Source organism: Sorex araneus, chromosome 2 (genome assembly GCF_027595985.1).
Source record: "Sorex araneus isolate mSorAra2 chromosome 2, mSorAra2.pri, whole genome shotgun sequence".
NCBI classification, from domain to species: Eukaryota; Metazoa; Chordata; class Mammalia; order Eulipotyphla; family Soricidae; genus Sorex; species Sorex araneus.
This window is the reverse complement of record NC_073303.1, coordinates 235,200,924-235,216,342: the sequence shown is the minus strand read 5'-3', so window position 1 is coordinate 235,216,342 and position 15,419 is coordinate 235,200,924. Positions and strand designations below refer to the sequence as shown.

General features: G+C 47.2%; 1 pseudogene; it reads left to right on the top strand.

Annotated features, from left to right (window-relative positions):
- Window positions 1–11,881: 11,881 nt before the first annotated feature.
- Window positions 11,882–12,837, top strand: LOC101537940 (olfactory receptor 7A17-like; annotated as a pseudogene).
- The last annotated feature ends 2,582 nt before the right edge of the window (window positions 12,838–15,419 follow it).

Genomic DNA, 15,419 nt, shown 5'->3' with positions numbered 1-15,419 from the left:
GATCCTAGCATTGTGTGTGTGTGTGTGTGTGTGTGTGTGTGTGTGTGTGTGTGTGTGTGTGTATGGTTTTTGTTTTTCTGTTTTGGGTCACACCCAGCGATGCACAGGGCTTAACGCCTGGCTCTGCACTCAGGAATAACTCCTGGTGGTGCTCGGGGGACCGTGTGGGATGCTGGGAATTGAACCCGGGTCGGCCGTGTGCAAGGCAAATGCCCTACTCGATGTGCCATCACTCCGGCCCCCATTTTGTGTGTTTATTGGCTTGCACGTGGCAAGGTACGTGGCGTTGTCGGCAAGGTATTTCTGAATTTTTCTGATTTAGTCTGATGACGGGCTCTCCAGTAGCCATGGCTTGGCCACATCTCAGCTCTGGGCGTGGCCCTCGAGTTACAAGAAGAAAAATAACAGGAGAGGCAGCAGGTGCAACTCAGCCAGTATCAAGGTTGGGTCTGAGGGAGCAGGGCTCTCCAGCTCCCCCATCTGGGCATGACAGGAATTGCAGTTTTCCGTGCCCATCATAGCCCTGTGGTGCTCCCTGAGTGCTCTTTCCACATTAAACTATGAAGAGGCTTAACCCAGAAACACCCACCCACCACCACCATCTCTCCCCACTCCAGTTCAGGCAAAGGGGTGTCCCAGAACACTGCCTCCTGCCAACATCAGCTCACACGAAACCCCTTCCATTCACACCCCAAGCAGAGATGGAGAATGATCAGCATCCCCAAATTCCTCCAAAGACCAGTGTGGCCCCTCACCGCCCCCCTTCCCATCTGCCCCACATATGGGAGTGGGAGCATACTGCCCGCAGTGGCAGCGGGCTCTCCACAGGCTGGGGGCACGCCAGCAAACCAAGTGCTCCCCGTTCTGGCAAGACACAGCAACTGCTGATGCATGCAGGGGTAGGTGCTGGGCTGCAGGAGAAAGACCCTGCCTCCTGAATGCTCTCCCGGTGTCTCCACATCTGCAGGCCTTCATCATTTCGTTAAAATTAAAATACCAGGGGCTGGAGCAATAGCACAGCGGGTAGGGTGTTTGCCTTGCACGTGGCTGACCCAGGTTCAATTCCCAGCATCCCATATGGTCCCCTGAGCACCGCCAGGGGTGATTCCTGAGCACAGAGCCAGGAGTAACCCCTGTGCATCGCTAGGTGTGACCCAAAAAGAAAAAAAATTAAAATACCAGGGAGGGACTGGAGCAATAGTACAGTGGGTAGGGTGTTTGCCTTGCATGCAGCCAACCCCCATTTGATTCCTGGCATTCCATAAGCCCCACCCCAGCATCTCCAGGAGTAATTCCTGAGTGCAGAGCCAGGACTAACCCCGGAGCATCGCCGAGTATGACCCAAAAAGGGGGAAAAACAAAACATTGAGCTGGGATGGGGAGAGAGTGCAGTGGGGCAGGGGCTAACCTCACTCCACAGCACCCCGGGTTCAGTCCCCACAACCCCAGAGGTGCTCCCCTGAGTGCTGTCAGGAGTGACCCTTTGCCTGCACTTCCTAACAGTATTGTGAGTCACCGTGTCTTAGTAAAGATGGAAAAGCAGTCCATCAAGGGGAGGAGAGCTTTGGATTCACCCTTCTGGAGGCAAGAAAGTGTGTGTGTCCCGTCTGCCCTTGCCTGCTTAGCGGGGATGGAATGGAAAGGTGTGTCTGTGGGAACAAGATAGGGGTGAGGGGAACCCGCCAAGAGGAAGGATTCCTTTCTGCCCAGGGGCGTTTCCCGAGGGGGAATCCTGGGCTCCAAGGCTGGACTACCATGTCACTGTCACTGTCACTGTCACTGTCATCCCATTGCTTATCGATTTGCTCGAGCGGGAACCAGTAACGTCTCCATTGTGAGACTTGTTACTGTTTTTGGCATATCTGCCACAGGTAGCTTGCCAGGCTCTCTGAGAGGGGCAGAGGAATCAAACCCTGGTTGTCCGCATGCAAGGCAGATGCCCTACTGCTGTGCTATCATTCCAGCCAGTTAATGAGGAATAGCTGGGCTAAATTGGAGGCAAGGTCAGCCCCACCCATGCTGGCGTGGCCACGTGCGAGCGTTGGTTTGCCCCTAGCCCTGGCCAGGGGGCTAGATTTTTGCTCTCTTATGCTGACTGGTCTGGGGACAGGATTCGTTGCCAACAATGGCTGTGCAGGGAGGAATCCAAACGTCCACATGGAGACTGTCTTTCTGGAGCACCTGCCCAGGTGAGGTTTAGAAAGAAACCAAGAACATTGTGTGTGTGTGTGTGTGTGTGTGTGTGTGTTAAGCAGGTCTCAGACTGTTTTCCATGGTTTTCACACCCCGTCAGGGCCAGTGCTCAATTCAGACAAGGTATCAAGTGTTTGAAGTTGGCGAGTCAGTTTGGTTATGAGCTGAGACATGAGAGGTGTGTCCTATGGGGATTAAGGTCCTGGCACTGGGTCAGCAGAAAGAGCAGCAGGGACACTGCCTGTCACCCCTCATATGGCAGCCTCTGCTTCGTCACTCGCACATCAGGGATGATTGCCTTCCTTATGGTCTTCTCCTGAGCAATGTAGAACACACACTTGCTGATCTGGGCTCTTCCTTCGGACTCTATAAAACAGTGTCATGTTGGTGGGACCCTCAACGTCCAAAGAGACACCTTCTGGCTCGGAAGCAATAGGACAGTGGGGAGAGCTCTTGCCTTGCACATGGCCCACCGGGGTTTGATCCTCAGCATCCCGTAGGGTTCCCCGAGCCTTGCTAGCAGTGATCCCTGAGCGCAGAGCCAGGAGTCAGCCCTGAGCCCACCCGGCGGTGCAGCCCCCAAACAAAAGATTTTGCATATATCATACCACTCCCTTCTTCGCTGGTCAAGTTTCATGTGGAAAAAAAAAGTGATGTGAGTTTCCAGGTGCGTGGGGGGGATCTATGTGAGTGTTCATTTCTCTGCTCTGGGGGTCTAGAGTCTCTCTCTTTGGTTCTTGCTGTGTTTCTGGGTGTTCTTCTGATGGGGTTTATTTTGTTTGGAGCCTACTTAGTCCGACAAAGCAGAATTTCTCTTTTCCTGTGGAAGGGTACGAGTCCACTGATTCTATATGCTGTTGAGTTTATATGCCCCGGTCACTGGGCCCTGGACATGTGGGTTGATTCCATGCTTTAGCTAATAGTGCACATCAGGGTATAAAGATCTTCTTTTCTTTTTCTTTTTGGGTCACACCCAGTGATGCTCAGGGGTTACTCCTGGCTCTACATTCAGGAATCACCCCTGGTGGTGCTCAGGGAACCATATGGGATGCTGGGGGTCGAACCTGGGTCGGCTGCATACAAGGCAAGCACCCTCCCCGCTGAACTATCACTCTGGCCCCATATCGTCTAACTTATGGACAAATACTATTCTTAGAATTTATATCGTCTTGAACTTCTCAGTTTCCTCTCAATGTGAAGTTTGTTATAATACTGGAGAACATGTATAAGTGTGAACTTTTATTTTTAATAAAAATGTATGCAACACACAGATATATATGTATATCTACACATTTTCAAAAATGCATATATATATACACATAAATATATGTTTCCCAAATTGGCCTTTTCACGTTTTCTTTAGACAACAATATTCCCACACCTTTCATTTATTTCCTGTAATCTTTTTCCAAACTAAAGTTGACTATCTCGCTTTCCTTTCAAAACAACAAAACTGACACAAAACTGAGATTACATTTTAACTCATTTTAATTTGGGAGGATTCGATTTTGTTTCTTTTTTCCTCGGGGGACATTTGGTGCCACACCCGGCAGTGCTCAGGGCTCACTGTTGGTGGATTCATAGGGGACCATATGCAGCGCTAGATTCAGACCAATATTGGCCATGTGCAAAGCAAATGCCGACCCCTATTCTATTCTTTCCAGCCCCATTTTGCTTTTAAATTTTTTTTTCTTTTTAGGTCACACCTGGCGATGCACAGGGCTTCCTCCTGGCTCTGCACTCAGGAATTACTCCTGGTGGTGCTTGGGGGACCCTATGGGATGCTGGGAATCGAACCCAGGTCAGACACGTGCAAGGCAAATGCCCTACCCACTGTGCTATCACTCTTACCCCTCGCTTTTTTATTTTGTAAAAATTTCATTAGGGCTGGAGCGATAGCACAGCAGGTAGGGCGTTAGCCTTGCACACAGCCAACCCGGATTCGATCCCAGCATCCCATAGGGTCCCCCAAGCACCACCGGGAGTAATTCCTGAGTGCAGAGCCAGGAGGAACCCCTGTGCATCGCCAGATGTGACCCCAAAAGAAAAAATAATAAAGTGTTTTTAAAAAAATTTTAATGCATTAAACAGGGGGGACCAAAGAAAGAGTACAAAGGGTCAGGAACTTGCCTTGCATGCAGCCAAACCGTGTTCAATTCACGCCATCCCATAGAGTCCCCTGATCACCACCAGGAGTGATCCCTGAGTGCAGAGCTAGGAGTCAGCCCTAAGCACTGCCAGGTATGGCCCAAGGAAAGAAAGAAGAAATGTGTCCTAGATGAATGAAGTCAAAGAGATTCATATTCCCAATCTTTCTCACTAGTGATATTTGAGCAAACAAATTCAGGAGCCCCTGCCCTCTGTACTTTAGGACTTTAGTAACCATGCCTTAGTTGTGGCTGAATATAGTCAGGGGAAATAGCTCAGGAGTTAGTAATCATGGCCCCAATTGTTTGGGCATGAATAGGATCCGATGCCATTGATTATGATCAAAAATCATCTCTTACACGGTTAACTCCAGTCAATTCTAACTCCCAGCTCCATTTAAGAAATGAACACCAGCTGTTAGAAAAAAATGAAGTCATGAACTTTGCATATAAGTGGATCAACATGGAAAGTATCATGCTAAGTGAAATGAGTCAGAAAGAAAGGCAGACATAGAAAAATCGCACTCATCTGTGGAATATAAAATAACAGAGTAGGAGACCAATATCCAAGAATAGTAGAAATAAGTACCAGTAGGTTGGCTCCATGGCTTGGAAACTGGTCTCACATGCTGGGGAAAAAGGCAGCTCAGATAGAGAAGGGAACACCAAGTAAAATGTGGTTGGAGATCCTGCGCGGGAAGGGAGATGTGTGCTGAAAGTAGTCTAGAGAATGAACACAATGGGCACTCAATGCCCCTATTGCAAACCACAACACCCAATTGAGAGAGAGAGAGAGAGAGAGAGAGAGAGAGAGAGAGAGAGAGAGAGAGAGAGAGAAGGAATACCCTGCCACAGAAGCAGGGTGGGGTGGCGGGGAGATGGGATTGGGGGTGGGAGAAATACTGGGTTTATTGGTGGTGGAGAATGGACACTAGTGGAGGGATGTGTTGCCGAACGTTGTATGAGGGAAAAACAACCTCGAAAATGTGTGAATCTGTATCTGTACCCTCATGTTGACTCACTAATTAAAGAATAATAAAAAAAAGAAATGAACGCCAGGGGCTGGAGCGATAGTACAGTGGGTAGGGCATTTTCCTTGCACACATCCTACCCAGATTCAGTCCCTGGCATCGGATAAGGTCCCCCAAGCACTGCCAGGAGTGATTCCTGAGTATAGAGCCAAGACTAACCCCTATGAATCCTGGTGTGAACCAAAAAGCAAAAAAAAAAGAAAGAAATCACTGTATCACTGCCATCACTGTCATCCCGTTGCTCATCAATTTGCTCGACCAGGCACCAGTAATGTCTCCATTGTGAGACTTGTGGTTACTGTTTTTTGCATATCGAGTATGCCACGGGGAGCTTGCTAGGCTCTGCTGTGCGGGTGGATACTCTCTACTAGCTTGCCGGGTTCTCCGAGAGGGATGGAGGAATCGAACCCGGGTTGGCCACATGCAAGGCAAACGCCCTACCCACTGCACTATCGCTCCAGTCCGCTGCAATTCTAAGAATGTCACTGTCATTCCATTGCTCATCGTTTGCTCCAGCGGGCACCAGTAACGTCTCCATTGTGAGACTTGTTGTTACTGTTTTTGGCATATCGAATACACCACAGGTAGCTTGCCAGGCTCTGCTGTGCGGGCGAGATACTCTCAGTAGCTTGCCGGGCTCTCCGAAACGGATGGAGGACTCAAACCCAAGTCAGCTGTGTGCAAGGCAAACACCCACTGCGCTATTGCTCCAGCCACCCCACCCCCCAAAAAAAGGAAAGAAATGAACACCAGAGTTCCTTACAGTTATAAATGTAATTCTTTTCATGGCATGGATTTTGTAAAAACTAAAATAGGCTGGATCTGGGAGAGAGTAGAGCAAATTGGGTGTTTGTCTTACATGTGGAAAACCCAGGTTTGATCCCCACCACCCCATAGGATCTCCCCCACCAAGTCTGCCAGGAGTGATCCCTGAGCAGGAGCCAAGGGCAAGCCCTGAGACTGCCAGCCATGGCCCCCTCAAAAAATTAAATCAGGGGCCAGAATGATAATACAGCAGGGAGGGTATTTGCATTGCACGTGGCTGACATGGGTTCAATCCTTGGCATCCTATAGGGTCCTTGGAGCACCACCAGGAGTAATTCCTGAGTGCAGCACTGTAGCACTGTAGCACACAGTCATCCCGTTGTTCATCAATTTACTTGAGTGGGCATCAGTAACATCTCCATTGTGAGACTTGTTGTTACTGTTTTTGGCATATCGAATACGCCATGGGTAGATTGCCAGGCTCTGCAGTGCAGGCAGGATACTCTCGGTAGCTTGCCGGGATCTCCAAGAGGGATGGAGGAATTGAACCCGGGTCAGCCACGTGCAAGGCAAACGCCCTACCTGCTGTGCTATCGCTCCAGTCCAATTCCTAAGTGCAGAGCCAGCAGTAAGTTCTGAGCATTGCCCCCCCCCAAAAAAAAATAAATCAGACAGTCCTTATAAACTTTAAGTATAGTGTTTAAAACAGTCTATGTTGGGATCAACAATCACTTTATAATGAGGGGCTGAATGAACTTCGAGAAGATCTAAGGAGATCTGAGAGTGAAATTGCTCATAGTTTTTGCCAATAGGTTATGATGTCAATCCGTGTGGCTCCCAGGTTTCTTGGTCAAAACCTGGGTTCTTTAGTAATAGTCAGATTTGTGGAGTATAGAATAACATCACATGAGGCTGACTTTCAAGGATAGTAGATACAAGGGCCAGGAGGAATAGCTGGAAGACTGCTTGAAGAGCAGAGGGGAGAAGGCAGATGGAATAGAGATGGGATCACTAAGAAAATGATGGCTGGAGGAACCAGTTGGGATGGGAGATGCATGCTGAAAGTAGATAATGGACCAAACATGATGACCTCTCAGTGTCTGTGTTGCAATCCATAATGCCCAAAAGTATATATAGAGAGAGTATGGGTAATATTGTCTGCCATGGAGGCAGGGTGAGGGTGGGAAAGGGGAGGTATACCCAGAATATTGGTGGTGGGGAATGTGCACTGGTGGAGGGATGGGTGTTTGATCATTTTGAGATTGTAACCCAAACATGGAAGCTTGTATCTATCTCACACTGATTCAATAAAATTTTTTTAAAAAGAAAACAATAGAAATACAGTCAGGAAATGACAAATGACCAAAGGCAACAGCAGAAACACAGCTGGGCTTCTAGAGGAAACACATCGCAGGAGGGCAGAAGGAAGAGGACGGGGCTGGGTGTCCCTGGGACAGTGCTTGTCACACTAAACCCTGATGTTACCAATCTTGAAAATCATAGGCCCTTGAGTCTGGAATGATAGCACAGTGGGTAGGGCATTTGCCTTGGACACAGCTGACCGGGGTTCAATCCCCGGCATCCTATAGGGTCCCCCAAACACTGTAAGGAGTAATTCCTGAGTGTAGTCAAGAGTAAACCCTGAGCATCACTGGGTGTGATGCAGGATGGATGGATGGATGGAAGGAAGGAAGGAAGGAAGGAAGGAAGGAAGGAAGGAAGGAAGGAAGGAAGGATGGAAGGAAGGAAGGAAGGAAGGAAGGAAGGAAGGAAGGAAGGAAGGAAGGAAGGAAGGAAGGAAGGAAGGAAGGAAGGAAGGAAGGAAGGAAGGAAGGAAGGAAGGAAGGAAGGAAGGAAGGAAGGAAGGAAGGAAGGAAGGAAGGAAGGAAGGAAGGAAGGAAGGAAGGAAGGAAGGAAGGAAGGAAGGAAGGAAGGAAGGAAGGAAGGAAGGAAGGAAGGAAGGAAAGAAAAGAAAGAAAAGAAAGAAAAGAAAGAAAAGAAAGAAAAGAAAGAAAAGAAAGAAAAGAAAGAAAAGAAAGAAAAGAAAGAAAAGAAAGAAAGAAAGAAAGAAAGAAAGAAAGAAAGAAAGAAAGAAAGAAAGAAAGAAAGAAAGAAAGAAAGAAAGAAAGAAAGAAAGATAGATAGATCGCGGGCCCTCCAATAAAATTGGGGCAAAGACCCAACAACCCCAGTTGAGGTGTTGAATAGAAACCTTATGATGATATGAAGATGGCATGTCCCACCCCAAGTTAATGTTTTGGAGAATCCAAGGGCTTCGAGCAGACACGTTCTTTGGTTTGACTTGTGGAGAATACTTTAAACTTTGTATTCAAACAGGTGCCAGGAGGGATTGGAGACAAATCTGGAAGGGAAATGGTTCATGAAGAAGCAATACAAAAAAAAAATTGAACTCACTTGAGCCTCATGATGCTCTCTTGAGAACAGGGTCTCATTATGGGAAAATTCCTCTCTGTCCAAAACATTTCATCCCCATGGGGGAATCACAAGCGGCTTAGATTTGGAAGACAAGAGGGACCATTATAATGAGTGGAGCTGGGAGCTCGCCATCTCCTCGCCTCCAGCCTCTCAGTGTGAGTAAACTTGTGCTGGAAGCAGCAGAGTTTAGTTCATCGGTTCCGCCCTGGCTGGGGACAGAGCTTTAGTTCCCACTGTCTGCCGCCCAGGGAGGAATTGGAACATCCATGTAAAGACCTCAGAACTCCCAACCAGGTGAGGCCAGCGGTCCAGGTAACCGATTGTGGAAAGGTCAAAAAGCAAGCAAGCCAAGAAGCCAGAGCAGTAGCACAGCACAGCGGGGAGGGCGCTTGCCTTGCACGCGGCCAACCCGGGTTTGATCCTCGGCATCCCATATGGTCCCCTGAGCACTGCCAGGAGTAATTCCTGAGTGCAGAGCCAGGAGAACCCTTGAGCATCACTGGTGGGGCCCAGAAAAGAAAAAAAAGCCGAAAACACTAACCCATTGGAGAGAGAGAGAGAGAGGAGAGAGAGAGAGAGAGAGAGAGAGAGAGAGAGAGAGAGAGGGAGAGAGGGAGAGAGAGAGAGTGTGTGTTTGTGTGTGTATAGAGTCCAACCATCATCTAGGGATCAGAGCTAAATCGAGGAGGATGTTGTTGAAACCCCATAGTGGGTGAGGTATGTCTTAGCTGCAGAAGCCCCTGGCTCTGGGCTAAGAATAAAACATTCTGCACTCAGCCTGTCTCCACTGCCCGCTTTACATCTGATTCATCCACGTTACAAACAAGTCTTCACTTTTTGACTTGACCTAAGGGAACCCCTCCATTCCTTGGGGCCTTTTCAATGCCTCCTTTCTTGGTAAGAGACAGATCCACATGTGAGCTTGGTCCCCTTCTCTCCCTCAGCGTCTCTATCCGATGGCGTCTTATAGCTAGGACTTCCCTAATCGCCGTGGAAAGATGCATCATCCTCTCTCCTTTGTCTCTGCTTTTCATTTCTTTGTACCACTAATGACCAGCTGAATCACCACCAGGTAAATTATTAGCTGATTTTTTTGGCTTTTTTTTGGCTCGGGGATGGGGGGCAGGCAGGTCACACCCCAAAATGCACAGGGGTTATTCCTTGCTGTGCACTCAGAAATTACTCCTGGCAGTGTTTGGGGGACCATATGGGATGCTGGGGATCAAACTCAGGTTGGCTACACAAAGGGCAAATGCCCTCCATACTGTGCTATGGCTCCAGCCCCAGCTTATGGTTTCTTTCCGCTCCTTTAATGGTGGGGACATTTGCTCCTTGGCACATTGCATTCATTGCCTTTTTAAGGACTGGAAGGTGGTCGCCATTCAATTTCTGTTCCCCAATTGCATGAAAGAATTCTTCCCCACCCTCCAAATAAAAATAGCCCATAGAGACAGGGTAGCTGAGACAAAACTTTCAAATTTGAGGGACATGGGGATCACACCGAGTGTACAAGCCAAAAAGATATATGATTTAAAGAAGTTTATTGAGTATGCATTTATTTATTTATTTATTTATTTACTTTTACTTTTGGGGGGTCACACCCAGTGATGTGACTGGGGTGACTCCTGGCTCTGCATTCAGGAATTACTCCTGACAGTGCTTGAGGGACCCTATGGAATGCCAGGGATCGAACCCGGGTCAGTCCTGTGCCAGGCAAATGACCTGTACTATATCTCTGGCCCCAAGACATTTATTTTTGATACATGTTACAGTTTTTCGATCCGTGAGCTCTGCAGGCGATGTGAAATTGAGTCATATTCCTTTCCAGCCCTGCGCGAGATCGACCCCGGAGGCAACTGAACCACTTCGGACACGAGCGGCGCCCCCAAAATGCCTCCAAACTGTGTGCTCGGAGCTTCTGGCCCAGGCGCTACCAGCGAGTGATGCAGTTACCAAAAGAATTTTCCCTGGACTTCATATAGAAATCCAAAACCGCGCGGCTGCGATAGACCTAATATCTCTTGATTGTCAGCAACGTGTAAATGTTCCTTTTTGGCAGGGCTTAACGTGGGGGGAAACTCCAAACAATAGTACTAAGCTTTTTGTTGAAGGGTAAAAGATTGTAGCGATAGAATTTTAGGCAGAATTTTCCCTGGACTTTATATAGAAACCCAAAACCGCGCGGCCGCGGCAGCCTAATGTCATCTAATCATCAGCAATATGAAATTGTTCCTTTGTAATGGGTTGGACTTTGGGGGGACCATAATAGGGTTAAAGTTTGTAGCGACGTGTAATTTCTGGCTGTACTTTTCCTGGACTTTATACAGAAATTCAAAGCCGTGAGGCCGCTGCCATGGCCGCGCAACCTATTGTCATTTACTCATCACCAATATGAAATGGTTCCCTTTTAACGGGTCGGACTTTGGTGGGAAATCCTAACAAGAATAGTAAGTCTTTTGCTGAAATATTGAAGGCTACCAAAGTGGTAGCCATCTCTATAGACTGAACTAAGACATATCCCCACGCCGGCTGAGAAGAAATATCCTTCTTTCTCGGGAAGAAGCGCGGCGTGGCATTAACCATAGTATGATGTCCATTAAGCTGACACGGACCTGGTGACGTGGGAATGGGATATAAGGGAATAAATTATTATGTAATTGGAACAGCGGGACGCTGGTGGAATCTCGAGCCGGGTCCGATACCAGCGTATTACTTTTGGTTCCAGAAACTGCTTGCAGACATTCTACCAGACTATCAACTAAGCCAGAGCCCCACACCGGCTGATGACGAGAAATAACCATCTTTTTTGGTTTGTTTTCCCTTTGTCAGGCAGCGTGGTGATTACTAAACAGGTGTGATCTCGGTGGCGCGGGACGAGGGGGGAAAAAATAGAAAAGTTATGTAACAAACAGCGGGACTTAATATCTCTACATTCTCCGCAATGGAGAGCCATCAAATGCTTCCTTGACAGTGGGACTGTCTTTTCTTTTTTGGGGGGAAACCCTAGCGACAATAGTGAGTTATGTGTTGAAACATGGACTGTAACCAAGATAAAGCGTAAACGAAGTGAAACTTATCACTTACAAGGGCGGGGACTGGGGGGCGGGAGGGGGCGGGAGGTATAATGGGGTGGTTGGTGATGGAATATGGGCACGGGTGAAGGGAAGGGTGTTTGAGTATTGTATAACTGACATAATCCTGAGAACTATGTAACCCTCCGCATGGTGATTCAATAAAATTTAAATTTAAAAAAAAGAAAAGAAATTGAGTCATATTCTCTCCCTCATTCCTCAAAATTGTGCCAAGCCCATGGCAGCAGAAAATGATACCTACACTTCAGAATTTATTCTCCTGGGACTTTCTGAGGAGCTGAAACTCCAGCCTCTTGTCTTTGTGATTTTCCTTTCCATGTACCTGGTCACAGTGATGGGGAACCTGCTCATTGTCCTAGCCATTCTCTCGGTCCCCCACCTCCACACCCCCATGTACTTCTTCCTGTGAAACCTGTCCCTGGTGGACATCTGCTTCACCTCCACCACCATCCCCAAGATGCTGGCCAACATCCAGACGCAGAGCCGAGCCATCTCCTACGCGGGCTGCCTCACGCAGATGTCTTGCTTCATCCTTTTCGCGGAAGGTTGGATAACTTCCTCTTGACCGTGATGGCCTATGACCGCTTCGTGGCCATCTGCCACCCCCTGCACTACACGGTCATCATGAACCCCCGCCTCTGCGGGCTGCTGCTGCTCGGGTGCTGGGTCCTGGGCCTCCTGAATTCTCTGTCTGAAGTCTTGGTGGCATTGCGTCTGTCCTTCTGCCCTGAGGTGGAGATCCCACACTTCTTCTGTGAACTCAACCAGGTGGTTAAGCTCGCCTCTTCCGACACGTTCCTTAATACTGTGGTCATGTGCTGTGCGTCGGTTGTGGTGGGGGGCGGACCCTTGCTGGACATCCTTTACTCGTACTCGAAGATCACTTCTGCCATCCGTGGCATGACGTCAGCTCAGGGCAAGTACAAAGCCATTTCCACCTGTGCCTCTCACCTCTCCGTGGTGTCTCTGTTCTATGGGACCGTCATGGGCGTGTACCTGGGCTCTGCTGTCACCCAGAGCTCACAGTCCACAGCCATCGCTTCGATGATGTACACAGTGGTCACACCCATGCTGAACCCTTTCATCTACAGCTACCAGAACAAGGACATCAAGAGGGCCCTGAAAATAGTTTTTATGAGGGGAACAGCCATAGGGCGAGGTGCTCTGCACTGAAGAATTTCCTGTGTGTGGACAAGGCAAAACTTGTCACCAGATATTGGGGACTAGAGAGAGAGGACGGCAGGTAGGGTGCTAACCTTGCACATGGCCAATCTGGGTTCAATCCCCAGCATCCCAGAGTTTTCTGAGTCCCTCCAGGAGTGATCCCTGAGGAAAGAACTAGAAGTCCTGAGCACGACTGGGTGTGGCCCAAAATAACAAAACTGAATAAAGCTGACTTTAAATGTCAACAATGCACATGCTAAGAATCGTTTATTCTAGTTGTTGTCACTTTGATTCATGATGGCCAGTTATCCCTTGCAGAATTCCAGATGAGTTGTTTCCTATAACCCCTTTCTTATGAAAGGCCTTGTGATGGTGGGGAGCTTTTCTGCACTCTCCTGTCCTCTCCTGGGTCTGTAGACCATGATGAGTGTCTCTGTGGGCTTAGAAGCTCATCAGTGATACAGGGAATATTTATGGTGCCATCTGACGAAAAAATTACTACCATTCCTCAATGCTTTGTCTTCTGCGTACAGAAAAATGTAGTCAATGAGAATTGCTGTATACAGGGCATCTGTATCCATCTAGAACACTGATTCCTATCAGCTAGGAGAGGAATCGACAGTGCTTACTTAAACTGTCATTTCTTGCCCCTCGGAGTATCTTGGGTGCGAAGAATTGGCATGTGAGGCCCCTTTTAAGAAGTGCTATGATGAGGTTGAAGTGATAGTACAGCGGGAAGGGCATTTGCCTTGCACACAGATGACCCAGGCTCCATCCCCGATATCCCATAGGGTCTTCCAAGCACCACCAGGAGTAATTCCTGAGTGCAGAGCCAGGAGGAACTCCTGAGCATCACTGCGAGAAAGAAAGAATGAAAGAAAGAAAAGGAAAAAAGCAAGCAAGAAGAAAGAAAAGAAAGAAAGAAAGAATGCAGGAAGGAGGAAGGAAGGAAGGAAGGAAGGAAGGAAGGAAGGAAGGAAGGAAGGGGAGAGAGGGAGAACGAAGGAAAGAATGAAAAAAGAAATGAAAGAGAAGGGAAAAAAGGAGAGAGAGAAAAAAGAAAGGAAGGAAACAGAATGAATGACAGAAGGAGAGAAAGAAGAAAGAGAGAAAGAAAGAAAGAAAGAAAGAGAGAAAGAAAGGAAGAAAGAAAGAAAGAAAAGAAAGAAAGAAAGAAAGAAAGAAAGAAAGAAAGAAAGAAAGAAAGAAAGAAAGAAAGAAAGAAAGAAAGAAAGAGAAAGAAAAAAGCAGGAAGGAGGAAGGATGGAAGGAAGGAAGGGGGAGAGAGGGAGAAAGAAGAAAAGAATGATAAAAGAAATGAAGGAGAAGGGAAAAAAGGAGAGAGAGAAAAAAGAAAGGAAGAGGGGGCTGGAGCGATAGCACAGCGGGTAGGGCGTTTGCCTTGCACGCGGCCGACCCGGGTTCGAATCCCAGCATCCCATATGGTCCCCTGAGCACCGCCAGGGGTGATTCCTGAGTGCATGAGCCAGGAGTGACCCCTGTGCATCGCTGGGTGTGACCCAAAAAGCAAAAAAAAAAAAAAAGGAAGAAAGGAAGGAAACAGAAGGAAAGACAGAAGGAGAGAAAGAAAGAGAGAGAGAAATAAAGGAAGAAAAAGAAAGAGAGAAAGAGAAATAAAGAAAGAAAGAGAGAAAAAAGAAAGAATGAAACAGAAAGAAAGAAAGAGAGAGAGAAAGAGAGGAAGCGAGAAAGAGAGAAAGAGAGAAAGAAAGAAAGAAAGAAAGAATGCAGGAAGGAGGAAGGAAGGAGGAAGGAAGGGGGAGAGAGGGATAAAGAAGGAAAGAATGATAAAAGAAATGAAGGAGAAGGGAAAAAAGGAGAGAGAGAAAAAAGAAAGGAAGAAAGGAAGGAAACAGAAGGAAAGACGGAAGGAGAGAGAACGAAAGAAGGACGGACAGAAAGAAAGAAAGAAAGAAAGAAAGAAAGAAAGAAAGAAAGAAAAAGAGAGAAAGGAAGAAAGAGAGAAAGAGAGAGAAAGGTAGAAAGAAAGAAAGAGAGAGAGAAAGAAAGAAAGAAAGAAAGAAAGAAAGAAAGAAAGAAAGAAAGAAAGAAAGAAAGAAAGAAAGAAAGAAAGAAAGAAAGAAAGAAAGAAAGAAAGAAAGTGCAGGAAGGAGGAAGTAGGATTGAAGGAAGAGGGAGAGAGAATGAAAGAAGGAAAGAATAAAAAAGAAATAAAGGAGAAGGAAAAAGGAAGGAGAGAGAAAAAAGAAACGAAGAAAGGAAGGAAATAGAAGGAAAGACGGAAGGAGAGAAAGAAAGAAAGAAGGAAGGAAAGAAAGAAAGAAAGAAAGAAAGAATGAGAGAAAGAGAGAAAGAGAGAAGGGAAGCGAGAAAGAGAGAGAAAGAGAGAAAGAAAGAAAGAATGCAGGAAGGAGGAAGGAAGGGGGAGAGAGGGAGAAAGAAGGAAAGAATGAAAAAAGAAATAAAGGAGAAGGGAAAATAGAAGGAGAGAGAAAAAAGAAATGAAGAAAGGAAGGAAACAGAATGAAAGACAGAAGGAGAGAAAGAAAGAAAGAAAGAAAGAAAGAGAGAGAATGAGAGAAAGAGAGAAAGGAAACAGAAAGAAAGAA